Genomic DNA, 15,251 nt, shown 5'->3' with positions numbered 1-15,251 from the left:
TGATTAAATATAATTAATATATAACATATAAATATATAAAATTTATTTATAATATATGTGTATATATGTATGTACCTATATGTTTAAAGCAGGTACTTTCATTATGTATAACATCTCATCTTAGAATCAGACTATGCCAACAATCTATGCCTCAAGCCTTTGGTGGATAGCTAATGAATTCAGTATCTGAACATGCATTAACAGTATGTGTTTGGAAATTTAGGACAGACTTCCTCATAATTGAAAGAATAAAGTTATTCTCTTCCCAGGTACACATGAGTAGACTCTACCAACCAAAACAAACTATTGCAAAGTTGGCTAGTGATCACCACTCAGTTCTCACCTGTGAACAAGTGTGGCTTACATATTAAACACAATCTCCAGACAGTTTTTATACTGGTTTCTTTAAACCAAAATAACTCATATTAATAATAAAAAGCCATAGAAGAAAAAAAAAAGTTACATTATGTGTTTTTTAAGCCCCAGAATTTAGCATATTTGCATATGTGTGTGTACTAACAATGCAATTTTCATAGGCTGTGTTTCTACTAAAGTTTTCACACTAATTGAGGCTTCTTTTTTTAATTTCACAGTTTAAAGGTGTTGCTATTGATCATATTTAATCAGTAGCACCTAGGACTGAATAAGACCTTGAATATTAAAATCCTTGTATGTTCCCTCTAAATTCATTGAGCTTCAATAAAATAGAAAGATATCATATCCCAAAAAGAGTCGTTGGTATATGATATACAGTGGAGCTGGAAGTTAATTTTCCTTTTTGGAAAATTTAATGATATTAACCATAAGAAATTTCTTCAATAGTTGCACATAAAAATATATATACATTTGGGTATAAGGCAGATAATTAGCAGACTCTTCAAAGAAATTTGTAAGTGGAAGTGAACGTTAACAACTCTCTACAAATTAAAGTTGTTCTCTCCCAGGAACTTCCATTCTGTATTATAAAAAAAAAAAAGAAAGAAAGAAAGAAAAGAAAAGAAAAAAATAACTGTTGCTTTTAAGTAAGGGAGATTCCCCTTTTTATCTGACACTTGCTTCTAACATCAACACCCTTCTTCAACAATCTTCATATCCTTTCTGATAATGAGTTAGTGACAAGAGTGATTATACATATGGTAAAATTTAGAAAGAAAATAAGATGCAGAATTAATAGCCAACTGACTCTTCCCAGATCATCGAATCAATGACTTGCAGGGTTAAAAATAGAAGCTAAGTCTAATTCCCACAGCTATTGCCAGACCAGAGCCTGACAACTTTGCTTTGTGTTGGCTTCAACCTATCCCACCAGTGGCATTACCTGCACAGAGACATCTTCTTGTGATGTTCAAGGTCATTTTAACTAACATATATTAGTATTTAACTAACATGTATTCTGGTGAAATACTGACTTTACAAAGCCCCAGTGAAGATGTTACAAGATGATTACCTCAAACCTGCGTACGGGTGGAAAACACTCATAAACATTTGGGAAAAGTTGTGGTAATGAGGTCTTGTAAGTTGCCCTTGAGAATTAAAATGACAGAAATTGAAAACATTTATTAACCCTTATAGTGTTTCAAACAGTGCACTAAATTCTCTTTCATGGTTATCTTCTTTAATCTTCACAACACCCCTGTGCTTTTCCTATTTTAAATACCAAGATACCACTCATAGAGGTATATATATAGCTAGTAAACCATAAAGGGGGAAGTCAAACTCATTGTAATGCAAAACTCAAATTCACTTCTTAAAATACATGATTTGAACATAAGTGGTAGCCAAAACTCCCAAAATAAACACACAGACGAGGGAAGGGGGAGGTCTAGTGATCAGTATACTTTGAAGATGATGTTTGATTCTGAAAGTGATCAAAAGCTGCCTGAGAGCTCTGAGCAAAATTATCAAATTGAACAAAAAACATTAATTGTATAGTTAAACATTTTGAGATCAACCCAATTGCTCTGCTTTCATAACACTGTTACGTTATTTCATGTTACCATGTAATTTCATTTTCCTTTTTATAAGGGGTAATTCAAACATTTAAGTTTTTTGCCTGAACAAGTTAGTGACTTTTTTAAAAAATGATAACCAAATCGCCAACCTTCCTCTGCTTAGTCAATGGACTGTTTAGTGTCAGGCCATTTTAGTGTCAGATTTAATTTTTCTGGTGAAATACTGACTTTACAAAGCCCCAGTGAAGATGTTACAGGATTATTACCTCAAACCTGCATACAGGTGGAAAACACTTTGAATCAACCAAAATTTTGCTTTCTCTATCACTGTGTTCTTTACAATAAATGAAACTGAAAAAGGCATGGACATAGGAGAACTATTGACTACTATTTTATTATTAAAATCTGTGTCTTGCATTTTTTTATTTTTTAAAGTCCAAATCCATTGTAGTTAAAGGAAGAAGGGTAATGTCATGTCTTCCTGTCCTGGCTAAAAGGACTGTGTTTGGCTGAATGTTTTAAAGTGCTTACTAGATGTATCTGAAACTTTAATATGCATTACCTCTAATTTGTACTCTATAAAACCTCAGAGGGAAGGGAGTATGGTTCAGCAAGAAAAAGAGGATGATAATCTTATTCATAATTCATCACCACTACACCTACAAAAATAATCACAATGAACATGTGTAGAATGTCAATTATTTTGTGTTGGGGAGCAGGTTTCAAAACTAAATGGTATTGATTTATTTTGTTGTTCAACAAATATTTTATAAATGCTTTTAATGTAAACATGGAACTAATCATTAGAGATGCAGAAATTTTTATGGTCCTGATATTTTATGGTTTGAAATAACTGTACATTTATTGAGTGCTTACCATAGTATATGATACTAATAACCTCCCTAGACATGTAGACACTTATAAAATATACCAAACGCTATTGTCTCATGCTTTGCTTTGCAATCCTAATATGGAGATGATTTAAGAAATGAAATTTAGACTTTTCTTCTATAGGATCACAAGCCATATGTTGATTAACTTTTATCAATGGACATTTTCAGGTTATTTGAGACTCTTGGCTACTAATCATTACATAATCCTAGTAAAACAGGTGTGTTACAATAGTTAAGAATCTCAGCCTTGTTGTATTTCAGCTTGATCCACTGCAGGAAAGCACAGATTACTTGAAGGCAGTTTCCCCTGAACTCACTTCCTTGAGATGAGAATTAATTTGGATGAACAATGATTTGTCACAATTTATTTTGGAAGGTAGTGGTTAAAAAAATGCTAATGCAGTCTGTTCAGAATGAATCCTTCTAAAAGTACACTGTTCTCCAGTGAGCTTATCTTATAAATAAGCCCCATACATGTAATTATACTTTTCTAAAATTTTCATATATTGCTGTATATACCAAATTTTAAAATCTTTAAAACCTTTTTTAAATCTTTACAGTATTTAAAATTTGATGGCCTTTAAATCTGTATTTAGACTTGATGAGTTTGACAGATTATTCTCAGTGATTCATTGGGGTACCCACCAATTCAGATTCAACATTATTTTTGCAAGTCCTAGCAGGATTAAGTTTTATGAATGGATAGAGGGAATTAACACCCTGGTTGTTTTTCACTACATTTCAATTATCAGATAACCTGAGTGTGAAAAATCATGGAGAGGAGTGTAAGAAATGGCATTAAAGATAGTACTGACTTCTCTGTTTATGGAGTCAAACTCTGCAGTATAGAAGAGAAGAAATACAGTGGGTCGTACTGCTGCAATGACTGCAATGACCAACAAAGCCAACGCTTGTACCCGCAGTCTCATAAACATGGCAGTGCAATGAGGAAGATGTGAGGTTCTTGTTGCTTATTTAGGCAAGGTCAGAATGCTTATTTGTTTTATGCCTGCTTTTTAAAGAAGATTTGATCAGGGAGCAATAAAATAAAATGACAAAAGTAAATAACAGAGAAATGTTTATTAATAGGTTCTCCATCCCAGTCAACCAAAGAAAAAGCATACCTTAAAACCCTGTTGTGAAATGTCCAGGGTGTGCCCATCTGTGTTCTTGTAACCCTTCAGTTTTAAGCAGCTTTTAAAAAAATGTTATAAACATGTTGCTTCATCCTTGACATTTTAGCATGTTAATGTCTAATTAGGGTAAAACATGATGCAATCCCTAGCAAGCTCTTTGTTTCTCCCCTCTTGGACAGTACAAATCAAGACAGTTTTCTGAGAAGGTAGTTAAAAGTCTTGCCGATTCTGTTTTACTTCATATATACCAATATTCTGTAGTTTAGCTTAAATATGACACTTTCATTGGGATAAATTAAAAAGAATACACTACAGGGCACCTATGTGGCTCAGCTGGTTAAGCATCCAACTTCAGCTCAGGTTACGATCTCACAGATGGGTTTGAGCCATGCATCAGGCTCTGTGCTGACAGCTCAGCACAGAGCTGTGTGTCAGATTCTGTGTCTTGCTCTCTCTCTGCCCCTCCCCTGCTCGGTCTCTGACTCTCTCAAAAAGAAATAAACAATAAGAAAAAAAAAATTTAAGAATATACTAAAGAGAAACTACAACAAAATAAAATATTTACTATAATGCAGGTACATAAATTTGAGCTAAAAGTAAACCAAATTTTAGATAAGGCTGTGTTCAAATGACCCATTGCTGGAGCTATTTTTTAAAAAAAAGCTAGCTATAGATGTTACTACTTTTTTACACTGTTGTTATAAGACTTGAGTGACATCTGTGATGTACTCTGTAATATTTTTGAAATGGTAAAATGTGTGTTTGAGAGACCTGAAATCTGTCAATACTCATGTGTAGTATTTTCCCTCCACGAACTAGAAATGAAAAAAGTGAAATTAGTTCCTTGCTCAAATCATGGTAAATAGATTCCTTTATACTAGTTGTATTCATTTTTAACATAGTTAGAAATGGCTACTGAAAATAGAAATATACTATTTTTTGAAGGAGTTTATGAATTTTTATAGTCAATGTACTTTTTCAAATTATAAATATGCATGTGTTACCTCTGACCCAATAATACCACTCCAAGAATTTGTCTATCAATACGAGAAGCACTAATCCTAGGTCTTGGCACCATCAACAACAATAACAAAACAAACCCACAAACAAAAGTAAAAGTACCAGCATATAAAGGCATATACCTTTGTGCCCATTACCACATACCTTAAAATCACAAAACAATTTGGAACTTTATAAATATTTACCAGTGGGTTTTCAATGAATAAAATTATGGCACATTCTTAGTACATCTTACAAGGAATCTACTAAAGGTGATATGGTAGTGTCTATGCTAGATATCATTAACATAATAGAAATATAATATAAACATGATAATATAATAACATAAATATAACTATATTTTGTATTATTATAATTATATTAATATGATTATATAATATTATTCAGCCTTAAAAAGTAATGAAATTTTGATACATGCTGCAACATGGATAAACTTGTTTGAAAACATTATGCTAATTGAAAGAAACCAGACATGAAAGAACAAATATTGTATGATTCCACTTGTATGATGTGGCTAAAACAGGCAAATCCATACATATATAGAATAGAGTTTACCAGAGGCTGAGAGGAGGGGGAGAGTGAGGGGTAACTCTTTAACAGGTACAAAGTTTCTGTTTGGGATGGTAAGAAAGTTCTGAAAATGGATAGTGGTGATGGCTGGTCAACATTGTGAATGTACATAATGCTAGTGAATTGTATACTTAAAAATGGTTAAAATAGTAAATTTTATTTCTATTTTACCACAATAAAAATAATACAAATCCATTATACTTTAAAGTATAAATTTACCTTGTATTAGGCATATTATAAAGTTCCCATAAAATTGCCCTTATTTTAGGAGCTTATACAGTTATTATCATATTTTGGGAAGTGTAAAGAAAGCAGCAGCCTAAGTTGACTTCTCTCTATCTGTTTTTTCTAGATTAATGTTGTCACACTTTTCTTTGAATAGCATCAGCAAGAACCATGCTAGCTTGTACTGGTCTCTCCAAGTATCAGTTAAGAATTTTTAATGTACTTTTATCCTGGCAATTGTTTTAGAACCTAGGAGGGATGAATTTGTCTTTCCCTAACTTGGCAAAAACAAATACATTGCTGCAGACAGAATTACCAGAAAGAAATAGTAACTTTGAGGCAGACATGCATCCATCCTAAGAACACTGAAAATGTTTCAAAGTAGATTACACCACTCAATTTCTGGCAATGTTCTTCTACATATTTGGCACTACAGTACTCTAAGTCTAGAACTGTTTCTTTTTTTGTTAAAAAAAAAAAAAAAAGGTTTGATTGGAAAACCCTAAATAAATCATTTGGAATGTGTTACATTCAGAACTCCTTCTGGGATTCCTTTTCCATGAATCAGGGTTCTTTGAATACTCTTCTCACTGGCACCTGCTTCCGAATCATCTTTAGCTGCCTTTGTGCCAGTGATAGTGAAGAGCTCTCATTTTAGGTTTAAAAGCAGGGAGAACAATAGAAGCAGAACCTCCTTTCAAGTGCCAAAAACGTCTGGGCTAATAAAGGACTATATATTGTCAAAGTGAGCCCGGAGTAGATGTTCTTAAACCATTTGCTAAAGAGTGCTTTAGTGGGTCCTTAGACAACTGCAATTGTATGCAAAATTCTGTGTGTGTGTGTGTGTGTGTGTGTGTGTGTACTTGCGGAGTGGAGGCACAGCCTTTACTGAATTATCAAAGGGGATGTTAAGACCCAAAAGTTTAAGAAACACTGGAAAGATTAATTACAAAACAATTTTAAAGTGCTCTGATGGCTCTAACCTTACATTTTTATAATGCTTTCCTTCACTCTTAATACTTCAAACAAACGGCAGCATGATAACTTGGAAAGAATGTATGTTAAACATTTAGGTGATATTTTTGAGTCTCAGTTTCCTCAATGTAAAGTGAACAGATATAGAAGGTTGAAATTTGATACCACAAATGAAAGTACCTGCAGAGTGTCTTGCAACTGAACAAGTTCTTATATATGTAAGGAACCTTGTTCTGCTTATTCTTTTTCAAAAAATGCAGAAAAATTTCATCATACATGATGAAAACAGATAACAATTTCTCCTTTAAAGTTTTTATTAAGCTTAGCATACTATTAGTCTGTATAAGCTAATGTACAGTTAATGGCATGCAAGCTCACAATAACTTTTGTTGAACATAATTATTTGAATTTGCTTTCACTATATTTATTATTATATAAATGTTTTTATAAACTAAACAATACTTACACACATATTAGGAGCCGAACTTAGCTAATGGAGAAGAGTAGGTAGAGATATATTCCTGGGAAATAATAACTAATTTCTTAACTAAAATCAAATTATTTAATATCTATGCATAGACAAAAAGTTCCTGACTTAGGATGTCAATATATGATTTTTCAACTTTATGATGGTTCAAAAGAGATGCATGTTCAGTAGAAACTACAATTCAATTTTTGTATTTGGATTTTTTCCCAGGCTAGCAAGCAGTACCATACTCTCTTGTGATGCTGGGCAGTGTCAGCAAGCCACAGCTCCATTAGCCATGCGATCATGAGGGTAAACAACTGATATACTTAGAACCATTCTGTACCCACACAACAATTCTGTTTTTAACCCTCAGTAGAGTATCAATAAATTATGTGATATATTCAATACTTACTTTGTGTTAGATGATTTTGCCCAATTGCAGGCCAATGTAAGTGTTCTAAGCTCATTTAAGGTAGGCTAGGCTAAGATATGGTGGTCGGTAGGTTAGGTGTATTAAGTGCATTTGATTTATGATATTTTCAACTTACAATGGGTCTACTGGGAGGTAAGCCCATCATAAGTCGAAGAATATCTGTATGTAGTTAGGCAGTGTACTATGAGTTGCAGGTAATAAAAAGTTGTCCATCACAAATCATGTTCCCCAAGACTACTTTAGAAGAACAAGGTATCATCACACTAAAGAACAGAACAAAATAGAAAGTGCAATAGGACTTTAGACAATGGAGAAAATTTATCTGATGCAAAGACAGTGGGTATGGGGAAAGCCTCATGGAAGAGACAGTGTCTGAGTGAGTAAGGTTTTGATATGTACGGAATGAGTGAAAGGAACAAATTAAGACATATAGGCATGACATCATGGGGCACAAACTGGAAATAAAGACTGGTTTAGGCTGATCACAGGGTAGCTTAAGGGGATTACTGAGAAACTAGATAAAGAGATATCTCACTGCCTGATGCATATTAACTATTAATAATACTTTTGAACACAAGTATTGGGGTGTCTGGGTGGCTCAGTCAGTTAAGCATCTGACCTCGGCTCAGGTCATGAGCTCATGGTTCATAGATTTGAGTTCTATATCCACCTCTCTGCTGTCAACATTGAGTCCGTTCCAGATCCTCTATCTCCCTCTCTCTCTGACCCTCCCCAGACCCTCATGCGCTCTCAATCTCTTTCTCTATCTCTCAGAAATAAATAATTTAAAAAATTTTCTTAATGTTTTTATTTATTTCTGAGAGAGAGACACACAGTGTGAGTAGGGGAGGGTCAGAGAGAGAGGGAGACACAGAATCTGAAGCAGGCTTCAGGCTCTGAGCTGGCTGTCAGCACAGAGCCCGACGTGGGGCTCAAACCCATGAAATGTGAGATCATGACCTGAGCCGAAGTTGGACGCTTAACCAACTGAACCACCCAGGTGCCCCCAAAATAAATGAATTATTAAAAAAATAAACACAAGTGTTTAAAAAGAACATGGATGAGAACTTAAAAATAAAGACATAATGAAGAAGGTTCAATGCTACATAAATCTGGCTGTTAGGAGGCCATTGACAACTTTCAAAATAGCACTTTTTCTACTATTTTTACTGTAGATACTGGTTAAATAGAAATACCCTTCTTTAGCTTTATTATTCCTACTTTTTTTTCTTTTCCATGTTTCAAAATCTCAAAATAAGTCTATTTCAATTGTAGCTAATGAAAATAAGGTAGAATCAGAAAACGATTTTTGTTATGAGAAGTCAACTTTGACTCCTAAATTTGTACTGATAACACTGGCCACCCACTAAACTAAATGTTTTTTTTACATTGTTAGAAAGCAATAGATTGACTTCATGCTATCTTGTCAAATCTATAGCAATGCCTGCACTTCATTTGGCATCTAATAGTGCACATCCTCCTGTTGTTCATTCCTCCTCCATCTCTTGAACACCAGGCAATTAATTTTTCCTTTCCTTTGGAAACGTTTAAAGGAAAGGAAATAAATTCATAAATCAGTTCCAGCCATGAAGTCATACATGCATTTTTTTGTTGGACTCTGTATTTGGACATTTTTCTCAGAAAAAAAAAGAATTATTTCAAAATAACGAAGTCCGAATTCAGAAATCCCTTAAATTTATTTATCTTCCTCAGTTGCACTGAAATGAAAATCTAAATTTTCTGACTTATTTTCTCTCTTCCCAGAAAGGCTTCTCAAATGCAGGTCCATAACTTAGTGAATTCATCTCACCTATGAAGCCACTGGCAGGTATGATGCCAGCTTAGGCAATACCAGTCTGACCCATTTCTTGCCAAAGAATTCTGTTTCTTCAGAAACCCAACTAATAGTCACTTTCAGTTTCTAACTGTTATTAGGATATTCTCATGCACTAGTAGTCAACATAAAGAAACCTCAAAATTACAGAAATTTTTATTGTACTTAAGATCAATTGTACTAATCTGTATTTCATAATTTCTTTAAAATGAATTATTATATTAACATTTATATCACTTATTATTCAGAATAATTATGTATATAGTTAAATATTTGAAGATTAGTAAAGAAAGGTAGTAGAATAAAGCGTTTTGTTGTTCTTGCTCTTTGTTCCCTCTTCTATTTGGTGTGCCTGTGTTCAAAATACCAGAATCTTTAAATTTTAATATTTCAAATCTAAATTGCACTCAACACATAATAATAATAACAACAACAAGCTAAAAAAAATTGATGCTGGGGTTTTCATGATCCAGAGGAAGAGTTCCCCGAGTGGGCCACTTGGACTGGGTATTTGCTTACCTACTCCACTCCCTCTGCCTCATATACTAAAGGTAGAGACAAAGAAGCCAACTCAAATCCTTCTATAGTGTATTTTATAAAAATAAATTGTATTCAGAAAAGCGATAATGATAACTAATAGAATGAACATGATTTTTCAGAACCAATATCTTTGTCTAAAAGCAATATATAAAAAGGAAGGTGGGCAGAGATAAATTTTTAGCTATAAACCTTACCTGTCTTTTTCATTGATCTCCTATTTTAATTTGCTAAAATAAAATCACATGGCTATTGAGTCAGATTATCTAATTTAAAGATAACAGATCGCCTGTTAAATAGAGTATTGGCACACAGATGCCCCAGTCTGGCTTATTGCAACTATTCTCTGTTGGTGAAATGACACATTTGCAATCCCCATCACAGCCATCTTAACCATTTCAATTATATTATTCAAATGTACATCCCCAGGTGGCAACAGGAATAAGGCATTTGAGCTCAGCAGCAAGAGGTTTGTGGGGGAAACCCTAGAACAAGTGGTCAGAATCTCTAAATGGTGAAACTGACTTGAAGATGCTCAAATAACCTGAGGTTTAGATTGGCCAGCTTCATTGGCTTTCTAACTGCCTCTCTGGAACTCTTTTGAGGTTATTGGGGAATCTTAGCACAAACACACTGCTTGCTTTTTGGGGAGGACCCGCCCCAAACCCTACCCAGATAGGTGTCTCACAACCCAGCCAGACTAAAAAAGCTTCAAGAAAAACTGTATAGACACATTCACATTTGTACTTTCACCTATGCACAGGTAGTAAACATGTAAGTATGGTTCTCTTTCTCACATCCCAACAGATTCTGCTGTCCTTAAAATCCTCATGCAGCCGCAGTGACTACACTGAAGAGAGTTATCAGGATCCATGTTGGTACTGGGCTAAAAGCAGAATTTTTCATGCCTTGTATTTGGGGGAAGGACACAAGTAACAGTATACAGAGAGAATACTAAAAGTGGTATAGGGCAATGCCCTTTGTAGGTCCTTGACAAAATCAGTCATGGAGTAGGGGCTGTGGATAGGAACTAACAAGAACTGACCTGTGAATGGACCCGGAATCCCGGGGAAAGGGGTGGAGGCTGGAAATCAATGAAGTAATTGACGAGAGAGGATGATAAATGAAGGGAAAAGCAGAGACAAGTGCTGCTCAACCCAAGCTGAACTCCGGGAGAAAAGAGAAGTTTCTCTTCTAATCTGAGACTCTGAACTAAAGGTTCAGTATTGAAGTAGGTGTTTGACATTGAAATGGGCACAGACCCATCCTGACATCAAGGGAGAGAGGACAGAGCAAGGCAGGAGAGGAAAGATTTCTGATTACTTCATCAAGCTGCCTCGAAGGACCTGCTGCTCCAAAACCAGAAAATAACCAAGTGAAGGCTGAAGTAGAAAGATAAAAGTACAACTCCAATTATTTCACATTTTGAATCCTCTTCAATATGTAAGAGAGTCTGGCATTGAAACGGTCTATTATCTTGAAGAGTATCTGACCGTCTTCTTTGTTTGCCCAGTAACACCGTTCCTCCAATCTCGGGCACTTGGCTGATTAACGTTTCAATTCCAGTCGTTGCTCCTTTTCCCTTTGCAGAATGCAGCAGAGATATTCCCCTTCTTCCCCGTGTATCGCAAAACCCATTACTACTCGACCGGAAAGAACCGAGCGACCTGGTGGAGGCTAATAATAGCCGTGCTGCTTACCTTCTCGGGATGGAGTCAGCACACGTCCCAGTGCCNGGTCAGCTCCGCCGGCCCCCACCCCACCTGCCGGCTGCAGCAGCTGCTCCCGCCGCCGCGCTCCGGCAGCATGAAGTCATCCCCCGCCCCGGGCCGGATCACCACATTCCGTACCAGTCGCGGGGGGAGAGGGACCTCTCCCGGCCGCGGGGAAGGGCGCCTGGAAACCGCTCCCGACGACCTCTGCCCCTCCGGATTTCAGGTTTCTTTTCTATTAATGCTTTTACGGAGGAAACGTTGCTGGATTGTGGACCGAGAGAGAAGAGCCAGAGGGACTTTCTCTGCATAGCGCCTTTCCTGCGAGAGCTCCCCTGTCACGCCCGCTGCATGGACAGCTCCATTTGACTGTGTGGGTTTCCCACCCTCTTCATTTTCCTTATCAGTATTGTTCATTTCGCTGAATTTGAGACTGGGATTGTCATTTAAGATAAACATTCGAAGGCTCCGGAAATGTTTTAAATCGGCAATTAATCTTTCTAAGCCCCTCTAGCACGCCTCGCTTTTCTCCAACGCACACGCACAAATGCGCACATGGACACACACAGCCAAACCACTCACAATCATGAAAGCTGGGACCTCTCACCCTGTCGCCTACGTAATAGAATGGGAAACTCCCAAAGGAGTGGAGAAGTAGGACCGACCAAAGAAAGCACTCGAGGAAACAGAGGGGTTGCCCCAGGATTTTGTTGCTGTTTAGTGGTGCACTTAGTGTACAGATGTTGCCTCTAACACCCTCCCCCCCCCGCAATTGGGCTGGCTGCTCTGGTGACAGCTATAATATTTGGAAGCCAAGAAGCAGAATCTACATTAACAGATGGCTGTATCTTCTTTTTGCTTCCGAAGGATTTATCAGAATTGGCCATGGGAATAACGTAAGCAAATACACATATAAGCCCCTTCTTAACCTTTTTAAATTGGCACCAGCTATTAATCTCTCTCTCTCTCTCCCCCTCTCTCTTTCTCTCACTCTCATTTTCTTTCCCTGCCCCCCACCTCTCTCTCTCTCTCTCTCTCTCTCTCACTTCTTCCCTCACTTTCTTTCTTCTGACCGCTCAGTGGTTTGGGGATTTAAGGGAAAAAAGAGCCAAGGATTTGCTCTCTTTACAGGAAAGACAATGCTTCTTTCTCCCACTGTTAAGCCATTCCCAAGTAAAGATGTTCTTTGACACTAGAGTTCATTGTGAATAGTTTCCTCACTTAACTTACTTTTGGAATTCTCATCACTAGATACAATCCAGCTTTACCTTGTGGATTTGAACAGCAGCATAAGCATTGCATTGCATAAGGCCAGGGAAGCATATTTAATCCATGAAGAGATCCCACTCCTCTGTTTAGCAGTTCCAAAATTGGGAGGTAGTGTAGCAAACAGAATTCCAACAAAAATCATTAAGAATTTTTGGTCCTGGAATGCATGCTTTTTGGAAGCTGCGGCAACCTAATTTATATCTCTGAGCCTCAAATTCATAAAATTAGGCCATTACTATCACCATAGACTGGGAGGTTCTTAATCTGTATCAAAGAGTATGTAGAATCTGAATGGGAATATTACATCTTTAGTTTTACTAATCCATAATTGAAATTTAGCATTTAACATTTACTTAAGTGTAAATGCAGGCAATGAACCACAATGATATTAGGAGTACCTGTGACTTTGTCACCAATACAAGTCCCAGATAATTTCCTATTTCAGTTTTTGTAGATATCTCAAAATCACTATTCTAATGGTACAAATTGTCATCACCTTTTTTGTTTTATTTAATATTTTGTTTAATTTAATATATTTTATTTGTGCATATTAACTTTATACTTTGGGCCATAATCCAATACTGCTTTATTTTGTTGTTCAAATTGTTACAGCTTTATCCATTGGGAGCTCTTTTTGTTGGTTTCTATGCTCCTTTGACATACCCCCTTTGATTTGTGTATGTGTGTGTTATTACTTTTTTACTTTCTGGCATTACAAGGTGCTCCACACCAATCTCATATAATTTCCTGCCCAGGCCTAGAATTCACCATTTCTCCAAGAAGTCCTGATTCCTTTTTATTGGAGAGTGGTAATAGAAAGCAAGATCTGGGCTTACAGTGTGGTGGTTGCTAAGGGGATATCATTTTTTAGTCTCTCTAATTGTGCATAAATATATATTTCTACCAACAATATATATTTTTACTATAGATATGGATACATATCTATAAATATTTCTATATGTAACTATCATAGTTTTATTGAGTTCATACTAGTGTCTGGATGGATTACAAGTGTAATCCATTAACACACAGATCATTTTAGTTTCTTCCCCTTGCTAATTCATAAATTCCTACAACAATAGTAAGAAGTGTGGCTCCAACAATCTTTCATCCATTTGCTCAACTGTTCAATTCCAATATACATAGATAGCAGTATAAGAATTGTTGGCACATTACTTCAATATCACTATTTTTAAGTATAGTAGTTTAATAATAGTGAATTTAAATGCTTGTATATTTCTATATCACAGATTTGGTTTTTAAAATATTTTAATACATGCATTTAAAAATTGGTAATTAGTTTCCTTTGAAGTTATATATATGTATGAATTTAAAAGTGTTATTTTAAGAAGAGTTAAATAATCTGCTCCAGATTGTTAAACGGAACCATGGTAAAAAGGAGGTTAGGATCCTATCCACCAAAGATTTTTTTTGAGGATATTATGAGGTGATGTGAAATTGCCCAGTGCAGGCATTGGGGAGAGCTCATCCTTGGCCATTTGGGCAGGCTTACATCTTCTTTTTTAGAGTTTTAAATACTTGGAAGAGAGAATATGCTAAATCCAATGCTTGATAATTTATAATTTAGTTACAGGATGTGCTAGGTATCAGGTGCTAGAGGTAAATGTCCATATAATGTTAAGGAGGAGGAGGAAGAGAAGGAGGAACCAGAAGATTGAAATGACTCTGAAGTTCAGGAGTTTTGTAGTTGAACAGATCTGAGCTCAGATCCTTTTATTCACAATCTGATTTTGTCTCATTTTTGAAATAAGAAGAACAATGGCTATTACACTGGCTTGTCCTCAGGAGTGAAAGTAGATGTTTGATCTTTTACTTCCATTTGTCTGAGGCAGTGGAGATTAAGTGTGGCAACTTAATCCTTGGGACAGTCCTAGAACATAGTCTGTTATATATGGTATAATTTCCATTCTATGAAGCCAGACTCACTGGAGGTATAGATGGTTTCTCATGATAATTTAAGTTCCTTCATCTATCAAAGTACTCTTGTCAGGTGTTTTTACTTATGGTAGAGAATCAGTGTTGATGGTGCTAGGGAAGACAAAAATTAAAGATGTAAAATGGCAGAAATCCACTGTTCGGGTACTATACCATGACAAGAGGTATAAGGAAACTAGAAAGAACAGGAAAAAATAAATGAGAAACGTTTCATGTCAACACATAGAGAATCTGTCTTCTGAGAATGTGACATACACCAGTATACCAGAT

The 15,251-nt window shown here is 35.9% G+C and overlaps 1 protein-coding gene across 1 annotated transcript in view; it reads right to left on the bottom strand.

Moving 5' to 3' along the window:
• The window catches only part of PKIA (cAMP-dependent protein kinase inhibitor alpha), a 94,551-nt gene extending 82,770 nt beyond the window's left edge, over positions 1-11,781 (bottom strand). Inside the window, exon 1 of the mRNA XM_077774245.1 lies at positions 11,745-11,781. The gene's annotated coding sequence lies outside the window, so the exon portion shown is untranslated. The remainder of the gene's footprint in view (positions 1-11,744) is intronic.
• Positions 11,782-15,251: the final 3,470 nt, after the last annotated feature.

This window comes from Crocuta crocuta, unplaced genomic scaffold, assembly GCF_008692635.1.
Source record: "Crocuta crocuta isolate KB4526 unplaced genomic scaffold, BGI_CrCroc_1.0 scaffold81, whole genome shotgun sequence".
NCBI classification, from domain to species: Eukaryota; Metazoa; Chordata; class Mammalia; order Carnivora; family Hyaenidae; genus Crocuta; species Crocuta crocuta.
The sequence above is the reverse complement of the archived record's forward strand: the minus strand, read 5'-3'. Positions and strand labels throughout refer to the sequence as shown.